Genomic DNA, 18469 nt, shown 5'->3' on the forward strand with positions numbered 1-18469 from the left:
TAGAAATATTTCCTTTTTGTGTGGTATGAATCAAAGTACTATATTACACAAGTAAGTTTGTTTCATTGTATTTTGTATTTTAGAGATTTCTTCTTTTTCCTTTATTGTGTTCTATAATTATGTAAAATATTTACATGGTCCTAAAATCAAACATGCAAACAAGAAATTTTCAAAGAAGTCAAGTCATATGCTCTTCTTCCCTTATGTGTATCCTTTTTAGGGCTTATTCTTTCATTTTAAAAAATAAGCAAATACGTGTGTGTGTGTGTGTGCGCGCGCGTGTGTGTGTGTGTATGTATTTCTACCCCCATACCTTAGGAGATAAAAGATAGCTTCTTACAAACATCCATACAGCTTCTTTTCCTACCATACTTTTTAAAATTAATAGTAGGGGGTGGAGCCAAGATGGCCGAATAGGAACAGCTCCAGTCTACGGCTCCCAGCGTGAGCGACTCAGAAGACGGGTGGTTTCTGCATTTCCAACTGAGGTACTGGGTTCATCTCACTGGGGAGTGTCGGAAAGTGGGTGCAGGACAGTGGGTGCAGCACACCAAGCGGGAGCCAAAGCAGGGCAAGGAATCGCCTCACCCGGGAAGCACAATGGGTCAGGGAATTCCCTTTCCTAGTCAAAGAAAGGGGTGACAGACGGCACCTGGAAAATCGGGCCACTCCCACCCTAATACTGCGCTCTTCCAATGGTCTTAGCAAACAGCACACCAGGAGATTATATCCCACGCCTAGCTCGGAGGATTGTACGCCCAAGGAGCCTTGCTCATTGCTAGCACAGCAGTCTCAGATCAAACTACAAGGCAGCAGTGAGGCTGGTGGAGAGGCACCCGCCATTGCCGAGGCTTGAGTAGGTAAACAAAGCAGCCAGGAAGCTCGAACTGGGTGGAGCCCACCACAGCTCAAGGAGGGCTCCCTGCCTCTGTAGACTCCACCGCTGGGGGCAGGGCATAGCCAAACAAAAGGCAGCAGAAACCTCTGCAGACTTAAATGTCCCTGTCTGACAGCTTTGAAGAGAGTAGTGGTTCTCCCAGCATGCAGCTGGAGATCTGAGAACGGGCAGACTGCCTCAAGTGGGTCCCTGACCCCCGAGTAGCCCAACTGGGAGGCACCCCTCCAGTAGGGGCAGACTGACACCTCACACGGCCAGGTACTCCTCTGAGACAAAACTTTCAGAGAAACGATCAGGCAGCAACATTTGCTGTTCACCAATATCTGCTGTTCTGCAGCCACCACTGCTGATACCCAGGCAAACAGGGTCTGGAGTGTACCTCCAGCAAACTCCAACAGACCTGCAGCTGAGGGTCCTGACTGTTAGAAGGAAAACTAACAAACAGAAAGGACATCCACACCAAAACCCCATCTGTACATCACCATCATCAAAGGCCAAAGGTAGATAAAACCACAAAGATGGGGAAAAACAGACCAGAAAAACTGGAAACTCTAAAAATCAGAGAGCCTCTCCTCCTCCAAAGGAATGCAGCTCCTCACTAGCAATGGAACAAGACTGGATGCAGAATGACTTTGACGAGTTAAGAGAAGAAGGCTTCAGATGATCAAACTACTCCGAGCTAAAGGAGGAAGTTTGAACCCATGGCAAAGAAGTTAAAAACCTTGAAAAAAAAACTAGACAAACGGCTAGAATAACCAATGCAGAGAAGTCCTTAAAGGACCTGATGGAGCTGAAAACCATGGCACGAGAACTACGGGATGAATGCACAAGCCTCACTAGCCGATTCGATCAACTGGAAGAAAGGGTATCAGTGATGGAAGATCAAATGAATGAAATGAAGTGAGAAAAGAAGTTTACAGAAAAAAGAATAAAAAGAAACGAACAAAGCCTCCCAGAAATATGGGACAATGTGAAAAGACCAAATCTACGTCTGATTGGTGTACCTGAAAGTGACGGGGAGACTGGAACCAAGTTGGAAAACACTCTGCAGGATATTATCCAGGAGAACTTCCCCAATCTAGCAAGGCAGGACAACATTCAATTTCAGGAAATACAGAGAACGCCACAAAGATACTCCTCGAGAAGAGCAACTCCAAGACACATAATTGTCAGATTTACCAAAGTTGAAATGAAGGAAAAAATATTAAGGGCAGCCAGAGAGAAAGGTCGGGTAACCCACAAAGGGAAGCCCATCAGACTAACAGCTGATCTCTCAGCAGAAACTCTACAAGCCAGAAGAGAGTGGGGGCTAATATTCAACATTCTTAAAGAAAAGAATTTTCAACCCAGAATTTCATATCCAGCCAAACTAAGCTTCATAAGTGAAGGAGAAATAAAATCCTTTACAGACAAGCAAATGCAGAGAGATTTTGTCACCACCAGGCCTGCCCTAAAAGAGCCCCAGAAGGAAGCACTAAACATGGAAAGGAACAACTGGTACCAGCCACTGCAAAAACATGCCAAATTGTAAAGACCATCAAGACTAGGAAGAAACTGCATCAACTAATGAGCAAAATAACCAGCTAACATCATAATGACAGGATCAAATTCACACATAACAATATTAACCTAAATGTAAATGGGCTAAATGCTCCAATTAAAAGACACAGACTGGCAAATTGGATAAACAGTCAAGACCCATCAGTGTGCTATATTCAGGATACCCATCTCACGTGGAGAGACACACATAGGCTCAAAATAAAGGGATGGAGGAAGATCTACCAAGCAAATGGAAAACAAAAAAAGGCAGGGGTTGCAATCCTAGTCTCTGATAAAACAGACTTTAAACCAACAAAGATCAAAAGAGACAAAGAAGGCCATTACACAATGGTAAAGGGATCAATTCCACAAGAACAGCTAACTATCCTAAATATATGTGCACCCAATACAGGAGCATCCAGATTCATAAAGCAAGTACTTAGAGAACTACAAAGACACTTAGACTCCCACACAATAATAATGGGAGAGTTTAACACCCCACTCTCAACATTAGACAGATCAACGAGACAGAAAGTTAACAAGGATATCCAGGAATTGAACTCAGCTCTGCACCAAGCGGACCTAATAGACATCTACAGAACTCTCCATCCCAAATCAACAGAATATACATTCTTTTCAACACCACACCGCACCTATTCCAAAATTGACCACATACTTGGAAGTAAAGCATTCCTCAGCAAATGTAAAAGAACAGAAATTATAACAAACTGTCTCTCAGACCACAGTGCAATCAAACTAGAACTCAGGATTGAGAAACTCTCTCAAAAGCGCTCAACTACATGGAAACTGAACAACCTGCTCCTGAATGACTACTGGGTACATAATGAAATGAAGGCAGAAATAAAGATGTTCTTTGAAACCAACCAGAACAAAGACACAACATACCGGAATCTCTGGGACACATTCAAAGCAGTGTGTAGAGGGAAATTTATAGCATTAAATGCCCACAAGAGAAAGCAGGAAAAATCTAAAATTGACACCCTAACATCACAATTAAAAGAACTAGAGAAGCAAGAGCAAACACACTCAAAAGCTAGCAGAAGGCAAGAAATAACTAAGATCAAAGCAGAACTGAAGGAAATAGAGACACAAAAAACCCTTCAAAAAATCGATGAATCCAGGAGTTGGTTTTTTGAAAAGATCAACAAAATTGATAGACTGCTAGCAAGACTAATAAAGAAAAAAAGAGAGAAGAATCAAATAGATGCAATAAAAAATGATAAAGGGGATATCATCACCAATCCCACAGAAATACAAACTACCATCAGAGAATACTATAAACACCTCTACACAAATAAACTAGAAAATCTAGAAGAAATGGATAAATTCCTCAACACATACACCCTCCCAAGACTAAATCAGGAAGAAGTTGACTCTCTGAATAGACCAATAACAGGCTCTGAAATTCAGGCAATAATTAATAGCTTACCACCAAAAAAAGTACAGGACCAGATGGATTCACAGCCAAATTCTACCAGAGGTACAAGGAGGAGCTGGTACCATTCCTTCTGAAATTATTCCAATCAATAGAAAAAGAGGGAATCCTCCCTAACTCATTTTATGAGGCCACCATCGTCCTGATACCAAAGCCTGGCAATGACACAACAAAAAAAGAGAATTTTAGACCAATACCCCTGATGAACATCGATGCAAAAATCCTTAATAAAATACTGGCAAACCGAATCCAGCAGCACATCAAAAAGCTTATCCACCATGATCAAGTGGGTTTCATCCCTGGGATGCAAGGCTGGTTCAACATATGCAAATCAGTAAACGTAATCCAGCATATAAACAGAACCAAAGACAAAAACCACATGATTATCTCAATAGATGCAGAAAAGGCCTTTGGCAAAATTCAACAATCCTTCATGCTAAAAACTCTCAATAAATTAGGTATTGATAGGACGCATCTCAAAATAATAAGAGCTATCTATGACAAACCCACAGCCAATATCATACTGAATGGGCAAAAACTGGAAGCATTCCCTTTGAAAACTGGCACAAGACAGGGAAGCCCTCTCTCACCACTCCTATTCAACATAGTGTTGGAAGTTCTGGCCAGGGCAATCAGGCAGGAGAAGGAAATAAAGGGTATTCAATTAGGAAAAGAGGAAGTCAAATTGTCCCTGTTTGCAGATGACATGATTGTATATCTAGAAAACCCCATCATCTCAGCCCAAAATCTCCTTAAGCTAATAGGCAACTTCAGCAAAGTCTCAGGATACAAAATCAATGTGCAAAAATCATAAGCATTCTTATACACCAATAACAGACAAACAGAGCCAAATCATGAGTGAACTCCCATTCACAATTGCTTCAAAGAGAATAAAATACCTAGGAATCCAACTTACAAGGGACTTGAAGGACCTCTTCAAGGAGAACTATAAACCACTGCTCAATGAAATAAAAGGGGATACAAACAAATGGAAGAACATTCCATGCTCCTGGGCAGGAAGAATCAATATCGTGAAAATGGCCATACTGCCCAAGGTAATTTATAGATTCAATGCCATCTCCATCAAGCTACCAATGACTTTCTTCACAGAATTTGAAAAAACTACTTTAAAGTTCATATGGAACCAAAAAGAGCCCACATTGCCAAGTCAATCCTAAGCCAAAAGAACAAAGCTGGAGGCATCATGCTACCTGACTTCAAACTATACTACAAGGCTACAGTAACTAAAACAGCATGGTACTGGTACCAAAACAGAGATATAGACCAATGGAACAGAACAGAGCCCTCAGAAATAATGCCACATATCTACAACTATCTGATCTTTGACAAACCTGACAAAAACAAGAAATGGGGAAAGGATTCCCTATTTAATAAACGGTGCTAGGAAAACTGGCTAGCCATATATAGAAAGCTGAAACTGGATCCCTTACTTACACCTTATACAAAAATTAATTCAAGGTGGATTAAAGACTTAAATGTTAGACCTAAAACCATAAAAACCTTAGAAGAAAACCTAGGCAATACCATTCAGGACATGGGCATGGGCAAGGACTTCATGTCTAAAACACCAAAAGCAATGGCAACAAAAGCCAAAATTGACAAATGGGATCCAGTTAAACTAAAGAGCTTCTGCACAGCTAAAGAAACTACCATCAGAGTGAACAGGCAACCTACAGAATGGGAGAAAATTGTTGCAATCTACTCATCTGACAAAGGGCTAATATCCAGAATCTACAATGAACTCAAACAAATTTACAAGAAAAAAACAACTCCATCAAAAAGTGGGCGAAGGATATGAACAGACACTTCTCAAAAGAAGACATTTATGCAGCCAAAAGACACATGAAAAAATGCTCATCATCACTGGCCATCAGAGAAATGCAAATCAAAACCACAATGAGATACCATCTCACACCAGTTAGAATGGCAATCATTAAAAAGTCAGGAAACAACAGGTGCTGGAGAGGATGTAGAGAAATAGGAATGCTTTTACACTGCTGGTGGGACTGTAAACTAGTTCAATCATTGTGGAAGACAGTGTGGCGATTCCTCAAGGATCTAGAACTAGAAATACCATTTGACCCAGCCATCCCATTACTGGGTATATACCCAAAGGATTATAAAACATGCTGCTATAAAGACACATGCGCACATATGTTTATTGTTGCACTATTCACAATATCAAAGACTTGGAAACAACCCAAATGTCCAACAATGATAGACTGGATTAAGAAAATGTGGCACATATACACCATGGAATACTACGCAGCCATAAAAAATGATGAGTTCATGTCTTTTGTAGGGACATGGATGAAGCTGGAAACCATCATTCTCAGCAAACTATCGCAAGGACAAAAAACCAAACACCGCATGTTCTCACTCATAGGCGGGAATTGAACAATGAGAACACATGGACATAGGAAGGGGAACATCACACACCGGGGCCTGTTGTGGGGTGGGGGGAGTGGGGAGGGATAGCATTAGGAGATATACCTAATGTTAAATGACGAGTTAATGGGTGCAGCACACCAACATGGCACATGTATACATATGTAACTAACCTGCATGTTGTGCACATGTACCCTAAAACTTAAAGTATAATAAAAAAAACTCTTCAAACTATAAAAAATAAAAAATAAATAAAATTAATAGTATATTCTGAAGATCGCTCTTTTTTTTTTTAAGGGACTCAATTGTGTAGATTTACTTTATCAGCCATTCCCCTACTCATGGAAACTTGGTTTACTTACAGTAGTCTTTGGTTACTACAAAGACTGCTATCATAAGAAGACTTGCACACATATAGTACATGTGTTTTCATATTTTTACCAGTACATTTTAAGGATAGATTCCCTCAAGTAAGATTGCTGGATCACATGGTAAATGCATGTAATTTTATTATTGCCAGAGTCACCTCTATATGAGTTATATCATTTTACATTCCCATCAGCAATGTATGAGAATGCCTGTTTCTCCACAGTCTCAACAACAAAGCATGTGGTCAAACTTTGGAATTTTTGTCTGACACATGAGAAATACATTTAAGCATAATTTTAATTTACATTTATTTTATTAAGAGTGATGTTGTGTATCTCTTCACATGGTGGATGGCCATCTCTTTGTAAACTGTTCTAGCCCATTTTTCTATGGAGTTGTTGGCCTTTTTCCAATCTATTTTCAGGAGCTCTTTATATAGCAGGTATATCTAACTCCTTTTTTTCCCATGACTACCTGCAAATGGTTTTTCCTAACTTGTAATTTATCTTCTATTTTTCTTCTTTCCTCCCATACAAATTATTAATTTTTATGTAATAAATCTTTTCCATTTTTTTCCTTATTTTATCTGGATTTTGAGTAACAGCAAGGTTTCCTCACTTCTAGATTAAAATTAATTCATCTAGGTTTTCTAGTACTTGTATGGTTTTATTTAATTTAAATTTAAATTAAATACATTTAATTTTCCCAATTAAACTGTATATTGAACATAGGTTTAACTCCATGAAAAAAAATACCTGGTGGCACTGTAATTGCAATTGTATTAAATTTCCAAAAAAAAAAATAACTTAGGAAAGAATTCACTTTCATAATATTGCAGACTGATATTTTTAAAACATCAAGTCAAATCATGCCATCTCTCTGCTTAAAACCCTCCAATGTCTCTCTACCTCACCTGAAGTACAAGCCAAAGTGTCTGCAATAGCCCACGCTATTTGACTTCCGTTCCTAATAGCCTCCCTTGAAATCACTCCAGCCACACCAGCCATAGCAGTTGCTGGTCCTTCTGTGGGACTACTCTTTCCCCCAAATGTTTGCAGGGTCCTTTGGAGCTTTGCTCAAATGTCACCACTCTTAACAAGCATTTCTTGATCATACTACTTAAAACTGTAATTACTATCACCCCCTTCCCTGAATTACTTTTCCTCATAGCACTTTATACCAACTAATACACTATATGTTTTACTTACTTATCATGCATCTTTGTATCATAGTGAATGTAAATTCCATATACCCAATAGAGAATTAAACCGCCAACCAACAATCGAATTTTTTTAATTTAAAAAACAATTTAGTATTCTAACAAACTTTTAGACCAACTCTATCTGAAGCGGATCTTGTAAGTATTATCACTATCTAAATTGCCCTTGCTTATAATATCAAGTCTTAGGTTACTAATCTAATTAAGATGAATTATTTAGCATCAGAGAAATGGACACTCGCAGAGGTTCACCATGCTTGAATTTAAATCCTAGTCTCCTTGCTTCTTCAGTTATGGCTTTTGCCAGCAGTCTAAGATGCCTTCAATATTTAAGTCTCTCAAAGTGAGTTTCTTTTTATACCATCCCTCCAAAGTCTTTAGTGCAATCCACTACACACTGAGAAATTCATAACCTATTAGAGTTACAGCTGTGTCAGTAAGACGCCTAACTTTTCCCCATCTAGTTTCTCACCCGCAATTTAATGTGGGGAGAGGGTTTGCTTAGATTAATGTTTTCAAACGTGGTAATGCATAAGAATCAATTGGGGTCTACTAACAACACAGATTTCTGTGCCCTACCCCAATTAAAATTTTAATTAATAGATATGGCAACAACTCAAAAAAGTCACCTCAATTTTAGGTGTTTCATTGAGAAAATCTAGCTTAATGTCTATTAGATAATAGCAATAATGCAATCCACAGAGAAAAAATTGGTTTCCGTTATGGACTGAATTTTTTCCTCCCTCCCCCCTAAAAAAAATGTATATGTAGAAGCCCTAAGCCTCAATGGGCATTTGAAGATAGAACCTTTAAGGAGGTAATTGAGGTTAAATCAGGTCATAAAGGTGGGGCCTAATCCAATAGAACCGATGTTCTTATAAAAAGAGAAACCAGAGATCCTCCTCTCTCCTCTGATGCACAGAGGAAAGGCCATGTGAAAACACAGCAAGAACACAGCCATCTGCAATTTAGGAAGAGAGCACTCACCAGAAACCAACCCTACTGGCATCGTGATCTTGGACTTCCAGCCTCCAGAACTGTTAGAAGATAAATTTCTGCTGTTTAAGCCACCCAGTCTATGGTATTTTGTTATGGCAGCCCAAGCTGACTGAGACAATTACTCTCTAGATTATTTTTCCTAAAGAATCTGTCACAACAATTCCAAATGATAGAGGGCCCATGCTGGAATCTTTATTACACAGAATTCAAATAGATATATACATAATCCCTACTTTTTAATCTTATTTAATAAATACTGGAACTAAAACGCTTATTTCTAGCAACAATGATTTATTAATAACTTGTTTCCCATTTACATCTAGTAGATAAGAGCAAGAATTAATGTGTAGTAGGCCTCATAGGCTGCATAGACCACTGTCTATGCATAGTCATGAATCCATTTGCCTCTTAAAACATAATCCTGGCTGGGCACAGTGGCTCACACCTGTAATCCCAACATTTTGGGAGGCTGAGGCAGGCGGATCACCTGAGGCCAGAAGTTCCAAGGTCAGCCTGGCCAAGTTCAAGACCAGCCTGTTGAAACCCAGTCTCCACTAAAAATATAAAAATTAGCCAGGCATTGTGGTGCACGCCTGTAATCCCAGCTACTTGGGAGGCTGAGGCAGAAGAATTTCCTGAATCCAGGAGGCGGAGGTTGCAGTGAACCGAGATCATGCCACTTCATTCCAGCCTGGACGACAGAGCAGGACTCTGTCTCAAAAATAAATAAATAAATAAATAAACATGATGTCGGAAGTTCCAATCTCTTAGTTTCTAAATATTATGGAGTTTGGGGTTTGCTTTGGTGGGGAAGATCAAACAGGGCAGACTAAAGTCACCTAATTGAAAGTACAGGCCTCTTATGGCCAGGGTTGGTTTCTTAAGGGGTGTTTTGTTTTAAACTTTTTTTTTTTCAATTAGAATGTTTATTTGAGATCTTTTCTCTTTTTTGCCATAAGCATTTCTTGCTATAAATTTCCCTTTTAGGACTGCTTTTGGTGCAAAAAAGAGCCCGCATTGCCAAGTCAATCCTAAGCCAAAAGAACAAAGCTGGAGGCATCATGCTACCTGACTTCAAACTATACTACAAGGCTACAGTAACCAAAACAGCATGGTACTGGTACCGAAACAGAGATATAGACCAATGGAACAGAACAGAGCCCTCAGAAATAATGCCACATATCTACAACTATCTGATCTGTGACAAACCTGACAAAAACAAGAAATGGAGAAAGGATTCCCTATTTAATAAATGGTGCTGGGAAAACTGGCTAGCCATATGAAGAAAGTTGAAACTGGATCCCTTCCTTACACCTTATACAAAAATTAATTCAAGATGGATTAAAGACTTAAATGTTTTAAACTTTTTAATTTTGAAATCATTATACATTCACACGAAGTTGCAAAGATAATACAGAGAAATCCTCTGTGCTCTTCACTCAGTTATACCTCAATGTTACCTCTTACATAACTATAGCATAATATCAAAATCAGGAAATTGATATTCATACAACGTATGTATAATTCCATGCCATTTTACCACATGTGGAGTCATGCAACAGTTGCAATCAAGGTACAGAACTATTCTATCACCACAAGAATTACCCTCATGCTACCCCTTTATTAAAAGTTCTACTCATCCCTCTGCCTCTACCATCTATACCTAGCCCTTGGCAACCACTAATCTGTTCTTCATCTCTAAAATTTCCTCATATTGAGAATGTCATACAAATGGAATCACATAGTATGTGACTTTTGAGATTAGTTTTTTTCACTTAGCATAATGCCCTTGAAATCCATCCAAGTTGTGTCCATCAATAATTTCTTTTTATTGCTAAGTAATATTCCACAGTAAGAATGTACCACAGTTTGTTTTGCCATTCAACATACTGATGACCACAGTTTAGCCATTCACCTACTGATGACAATTTTGATTGTTTTTGGTTGTTGGCTATTGCAAATAAAGCTGCTTTGGACATTTGTGTATATGTATTTGTGTGAACATAAGTTTTCATTTCTCTGGAATAAATACCCAGTAGTTCAACAGTTTGATCATATGATAGCTGCATGTTTAATTTTTAAGAAACTTCCAAACAATTCTCCAGAGTGGTTAAACCATTTTGCATTTCCACTTGCAATGTATGAGAAATCAGTTTGTCTGCATCTTTGCCAGCATTAATGTCACCATTTTTTATTTTAGCAGTTCTCTAATAAGTGTGTTATAATATCTCATGGTCTTAATTTGCATTTCCCTATTAGCTAGTAATGTTAAACAACTTTCCATTTGTTTGCCATATGTATATCCTCTTCATTGAAATGTGTCTTGAAATCTTTTGCCCATTTTTAATTGGATTGACTTTTTTACTGTTGATTTTAATTTTTTATTGTGGTAAAATATAATCTAAAATTTACCATTCTTAAGTGTACAGTTCGGTGGCATTAAGTACACACTGTTGTGCAATCATCACCACTATCCATTTACAGAACTTTTCATTCTTTGAAAGAGAAACTCTGTACCTATTAAACAATAACTCCCCATTTATTTTCTCCCTAGCCTCTAGAAACCTCTAATTTGACTATTCCAAGCACCTCATATGAAGTGGATATTTATCCACATGTGAGAGCTGTCTCTGATTTTCCAAATTCTCACAAGGTAAAACCTTAGCAGTCATCAAATCTTACAGTCTTGGGTGCCACCATCTTGTTTACATTAATTACCAACCTGAGTGGGTAGGGAGGAGTCCCCTGATAGTTTCTACTTTGACCTTCTTCTCTTTGTATAGTAGCCCATCCCAGCCATATTAACTTCCAGAAATGGGACCAGCCCATGTTTTCTTTTTAGATTCATCTCAGAGTTAACTTTAAGGGTTCCTCAGGTGACCCACGTACTTTCCACTGGTCTTTTTCCTACCCTTCCAGGGTCTCTTTTACCAGTCCCTTGACAAGTATAGTGAGTCCACCCCCATTCAGCTGTATACATGGCCATCTCAGGGGTCAGCAGCACTTGACAGGGACCTTCTCAGCTTGGGTGGTGCTTGTCTTCTTTCCAAGTCTTAATCAGCACCTAGTCACCAGGCTGGAAGTGGCGAACTGCAAACTCAAGAGGAGGAGTTTGAGTCAGAAGTCCTTTTAACCTAAGGGATGACAGGGTGGAGGATAATGCCTGTATATAATTTCTTAAGAATTGATCCTTGGTTTCCATAGTAGGAAGATCTGTAGCTCTGCCCAAATACAGGAGCCCATATAATAACTCATAGGGGGACAATCCCAAGTCTTTTCTTGGGACTGTCCTAATCCTAAGGAGTGCTATTGGGAGACATTTGGTCCAAGGCATTTTAGTTTATTAGTTTGGAGAAATGCTTTTTGAGAGTTTGATTCATTCTTTCTACCTTTCCAGAGGAAGGGGGATGCAAGGGGTATAATAATCCCATCTAATTTGTAAACTTTCCATAATTCCCCTTAACACCCTGGAGGTAAAGTGGCTGCCATTGTCTGAATCAATGTTTTTCACCAGGCCAAATCTAGGTACAGTCTGTTATAATATTATTTTGACCACATTCCTGGCAGTGGCTGTTAGAAGGGGAAAGGCTTCCACCCAGTGGGAAAGGTGATCTATAATCACCAGTAAATACTTCAGTCTTCCTACTTTGGGTATTTATGTGAAATCTACTTGAATGCTCTGAAATGGTCTTAGTCCAGGAGGTCTTCCTCCCATGAACTGTTTTCTAATCACCTCTTTGTTTATCCTTTGACAAGTTACGCAACTTCCACATACTTGTTTAGCGAGGGTATAAATCCCTATATACACATAATTCTTAAATATTGCATCATGCAGACTCTGGGGTCCCCAATGACTCCCTTTGGGGAGTAATACAGACATCAGTTCTCTCATCAGGGGTTTACTTTATCATTTCTCTCCCATCAGGAAGTACCCATTTCCCATCTTCAGTTTGAGTGACCCCTATCCTGTCTAATTCTTCCTTCTCCTCTCTGGTAAACTGAGGCCTTAATACCACCTCAGGGATGTCTGGTATCAGGCTAAATAGTCTAATTTCTTCCTCCAGGGAGGCTTGCCTAGCAGCTTCATCCACAAACCTGTTTCCTACAGCTTCTATAGTGTTCTCGTTCTGATGATCATTTACATGAACTATGGCTACCTCTGCTGGAAGCAGGAGACTTTCTAAAACCTGTTTGACCAGTTCCCCATGTACCAATTCTTTTCCCTTGCTATTTACTAGGCCCTGCTCTGTCCAGATTTTTCCAAAAGTGTGTACCACCCCATAGGCACATTTAGAATCAGTATATACATTCCCTTCCTGGCCTTCAAGGAGCTTTAGGGCCTGGTCAAGAGCATGTAATTCACAGGTTTGGGCCGACCAGCCGTTAGGTAATCTACCTTTCTCACATAATGAGTGTTTATTTCCATAAAAGACAGCATAACCATTATGTCTCTTGCTATCTATCACTCTGGATAACCCATCCACAAACAGTCTAATCCCATCACGTAGTGGAGCTTCCCTAAGGTCTGGTCTAACTTTGGCTTGGTATTCTATGGTATCTAAGCAGTTATGATCTGATGTCTCTTTGTTCTGGTCTCCTTTCCATAGGAAACTGGCTGGATTCAGGCAAGTATCTGGTGTTACAACCAAATAATATTTTTCTAGTAATATGGCTTCATATTTTAGAATCTGAGAATCCACTAACCATCTCCCAGCTTTTTGATTTAACATATTCCTGCCCTGGTGTAGGGTGTTTACTATTAGGGCCCCAACAAACATTAGCTTTCAACTCTCCTCTACCAGCAGGGCTGTTGCAGCTACTGCTTGCACACATTCAGATCACCCCTGAGAGACAGAATCGAGAAGCTTGGAGACAAAAGCAACAGGTTGCCTCTTCCCTCCCCAGGTTTGAGTGAGCACCCCAAGGGCCATGCCCTGGTCTACTGTTACAAACAGATGGAATGGTTTCTCTAAAGATGGGAGGGCCAGGACCCGGACTGTAATGAGGGCCTGCTTTAGCTCTTCCACTGCCTGAATTTCCTCTGGGGACCATTACAAGGGATTGGGCTCCTCTTCTAGTAACTTGAGATACAGAATTTTGTATTTTAAGCATATGAGTCAATCCATAACCTACTGTAGCCAGTTAAACCTAAAAATTTTTGGAGTTTTCTCTTTGTCTTAGGCAAAGGCAAACCCACTATTCCCAATATTCTGAGTTTATTATCCACTTCCCTTCACCAATCAGGTGTCCTAAATATTTAACTTTTCTACAAACTGCAATTTGTTCTTAGAGACTCGCAATCCCCTTTCTCAAAGAAAATAAGGCAAGATTATAGTGGTTTCTGATACCTCGGCCTTCCTTTTGCCAGAAATTAAAAGTTCATCTACATATTACAACAACTGGGTTCCCCTGGAAGGTTGGAATTCCTCCAGGACTAAGATTTGACCAAATAAGTTTGGGGCTTCTGTGAAACCTTGTAGCAGAACAGTCCAGTGGTACTGTTGTTTTCTCCCAGTTATAGGATTTTCTCATCTCTTTGTCGCCTATGAACATCCAATTACTCCAGCACCATTTGTTGAAAACACTATCCTTCCTCCACTGAATGGCTTTTCAATCTCTGTCAAAAATCAGTTGGGTATATTTGTGTGGGCCTAGGTTATTGTTGTCCATTTCACTGATCTATGTGTCTGTCTCTCTGCCATTACCATACTGTCTTAATTACCCTGGCATACAATGAGTATTATTTTTGGGTAGTGATATGGTTTGGCTCTGTCCCTACCCAAATCTCATCTTGAATTGTAATGCCCATAATCCCCACGTGTTAAAGGAAGAAACAGGTAGATATAATTGCATCATGCGGGCAGATTCCCCCATCCTGTTCTCGTGATATAAGTTCTCACGAGATCTGGTGATTTTATAACAGGGTTCCCCCTTAGCTCAGCTCTCGTTCTTCTCCTTCCTGCTGCCATGTGAAAAAGGATATGTTTGCTTCCCCTTCCACCATGATTGTAAGTTTCCTGAGGCCTCCCCAGCCATGCTGAACTGTGAGTCAATTAAACCTTTCCTTTATAAATTACCCAGTCTCAGATACGTCTTTATCAGCAGCATAAGAACAAACACAGGCAAAATGATCCCTCTCACTTAATTCCTCCTTTTCAGAATTGTTGTAGCTACTCTGATTTGTTTTTCCAAATACATTTTAGAATAATCTTGCCTGTATATGAAGAAGGAAAAAAAAAAAAAAAACCTTGCTGGAGTTTTAATAGGAATTGTGTTAAACCTGCATATGGATTTAGGGATCATTAACATCTACACTATGGTGAGTCCTCCAATCCATGTATACAGTCATTTATTTAGATCTTTGATTTCTTTCATCAGTGTTTTGTTGTTTTCAGCATGTGTCCTGTACATGCACTGTCAGATTTACACCTACATAGTTTTTATTTTGAGCAATTATCAATGGTATATTTTTAATTTTGGTTTCCATGTGTTCATTGCTAGTACATAAAAGTACAATTGATTTTTGTCTATTATCTTATGTTCTGAAACCCTGCTGAGTTTTTTAGTTCTAGAAATTACTGTGTAGATTCCTTACGACTTTTTTAAACCATGTTTTTCATTTCATTTTTTAAAAGTTCATTAATTCAAAAAATTGTTAGATTGAGCTGGGCATGGTGGCTCACACCTGTAATCCCAGCACCTTGGGATGCTGAGGTGGGAGGATCATTTGTGTCAGGAGTTCAAGACCAGCCTCACCAACATGGTGAAACCCCATCTCTACTAAAAATACAAAAATTAGCCAGGTGTGGTGGTGGGTGCCTGTAATCCCAGCTACTCAGGAGGCTGAGGAAGAAGAATCGCTTGAACCCAGGAAGTGGAGATTGCAGTGAGCTGAGATTGCAGTGAGCTGAGATCACACCACTGCGCTCCAGCCTGGGCAACAGAGTGAGACTCCATCTCACACACACAAAAAATGATAGATTGTTTACTCTAGTGTTCTAACTGCTAGACATAGAGGTAACTAATAAAATTAAGGGGTTCTTTTTGACCTCATGAAGCTTAGATTCTAGAAAACAGAAAAAGGCTGTAAACATAAAATAAATGAAAACGGTAGGAAAAGACACAAGAGCAACTTTATGGAGGGCCTTAAGTCAACAGTAGCCATTTGAATTTTAAGATGAGAAGCACTGGAAGATTTAAAATAGGGTAGTGAGGCTGCTCTGCCTATGAAGTAGCCAATGGTATATTTTTAATTTTTAATTGTCTTTTATTCCTTTACTTTCTTAATAAACTTGCTTTCACTTTGCACTGTGAAAAAAATTAAATGAAATAGTGTCGTGAGATTAGCTTGATGTCCATTTTAAGTCATTAAAACAAAAACCATATCAAAGTGGTTGGTGTGTTTCTTTACAGTCTTTTTCTTTACAACTTAAAAAACATATATGAACATAAATTTCATAAAGTCAGGGATTATTTGTAATTACTTCACATGATGGTTTATTTATCACAGTCCTCTCTAATCTATACAATCAGTTTGATTCTATTAGGTGACATAAATTTCCTAAGAGAAAACTAACCTCACAATAATGTTATTGCAGCTGGCCAACTCTAACCACTGCTTTTGGAACTGCCTTTTCTCTTTGCTTATCACAAACATAAACACATACATACACTTTTCAGCTAATAGTATGATGGAAATAATAGAGACTCTACAGTCAGACTTGATTTTTTTTTTAACCTCCTTTGGCTTCAGTACCTTATCTATAAAATGCAGCTATTAACATCTACTTCCAAAACCCTGTTTTGAGAACTAAGGATAAAGTATAACATATTGAGTTCCAGGCACACAGAAGTTGCTAAATAAACAATCACTCCTTATCCTGTGCTTTTTCTCTTTCATCCCCATCGCTCAGCTTCCATTCTCAGATCTAACATATTTGTAAAACCATGTAGTCAGCAATTGAGGCCTTAGACTAAATCTTTATACAACATTTTAAAGCCCGTTACAATAACACCCACTAATCCAATGATTAGTGGCATGATTCACTGCAAAAAAGTCTTCCACAGACTTCTGAAAATATTTTAAAATGTTAAAAAGGAACATGGTATTATTACAGAACTTTTAGTTATGCTATAAAATAAATTTAAAGTTGACCACTTTCAACTGAAATCTTATAAAAGAGCATATTATATACATTTTTTAACCAGTGGCAAAAGAAGGAAATAAGCTTTGAATATCTTGGTATAAAAACCTAATATTTCATTTCATGCATCTATCATTCAAGAGGTATTTTAAAAATACAGAGTCATGGTGCTTTTGGAAGTCTAATATTATGACATGTAATTTATATGGACTAATAGCATTATGTTCTCTCAGACATCTTATTTTGTAATATTCAATTTTTCAAGACCTAATATTAACAGAAAGAAGAAAATGTTATAGACAATTCAAAGTAATCTGTCAAGTTTTAAATTTACCAATTTTTTTTCTTGTCTACTTTGGAATAATCACTTCACTGGTACTATTCGGCAATCTTCATTCATCCTGTTTCTTAGCACAAAGACTAATTCCAAATTTCCTCCACTCCACCTCAAATCCACGATCCTTCTTAATACTTAATTCCTTCTTAATATTTTATTTTCTATATTATTTTTGTCTTCCACTGTGGCATTATTCCCAGTAAAGACAAACATCTCTGTACCTTCACCTCCTGCCTATTGGAAAAATCATTCCTGTCTCTAGCATGACTGATAGATCAATTACCTCAATCCTCTTTTATCTTCAGTATCTTCCTACAAGTCAACTTGGTCTTAAGTTCCCTTTTACTCAAGCTCCTGTCTCCTCTAAACTGCTCTTAAGACTACCATAATCAACGTGTGAATATATTAGTGTAATCGTGTTTGTAACTTGGTAAAAAAAACAAAAACAAAACACTAGCAAACTGAAGTAACAGAATTTTGTTCATTTTTCTACGGGACATTTTAAATGACCTATTTCTTTAAAGTTTTGTCCGTATTACAGGGCCTTAATGTCTAGTTTCACAACTATATTAACCAAGCCTGAAGGGGGCTACAGTTAGGCAATATTTTCCAATATAAAGACCTCTGATTAAATTCTTACTGTGAATCTTTGGAATTTGGCATGAACGAGAACAAGCATGATTGCATCTGTTCTTCCCTATTGTAAACCATCTTCAGTGTCAACACATACAATAAGTTTTGTGGTATTTCCACCTGGTTTTCTATTTTCAAAGTACTCTTGTATGACACAGGCATAAAAATACTTTGATTCTAATCTGCCATTTTCCTTACTCTCCTCACACTTTTTTGGACGGCTTATAATTTTCGATATGGTACAAAGCTCACTAACTGGTTCTTTGCTAGAGGCCTGCTACTGATACTGATGGTCGCTAAATGCTAGGTACGCCGCCGGTATTGTTCTTACTTCAATACCGACATCGCAGGATAAAGGCAGTCACATTTAGGTTCGCAAGCGCAATTCTTGATTAATGAGCCAAGGCAAAGACTTCTCAATCCGAGTTTTGAGTTTTCCTTACTTTTCCCCCCGAATGCTCTTTTC

The sequence above is a fragment of the Pongo pygmaeus genome, chromosome 3 (assembly GCF_028885625.2).
Source record: "Pongo pygmaeus isolate AG05252 chromosome 3, NHGRI_mPonPyg2-v2.0_pri, whole genome shotgun sequence".
In the NCBI taxonomy this organism is placed as follows: Eukaryota; Metazoa; Chordata; class Mammalia; order Primates; family Hominidae; genus Pongo; species Pongo pygmaeus.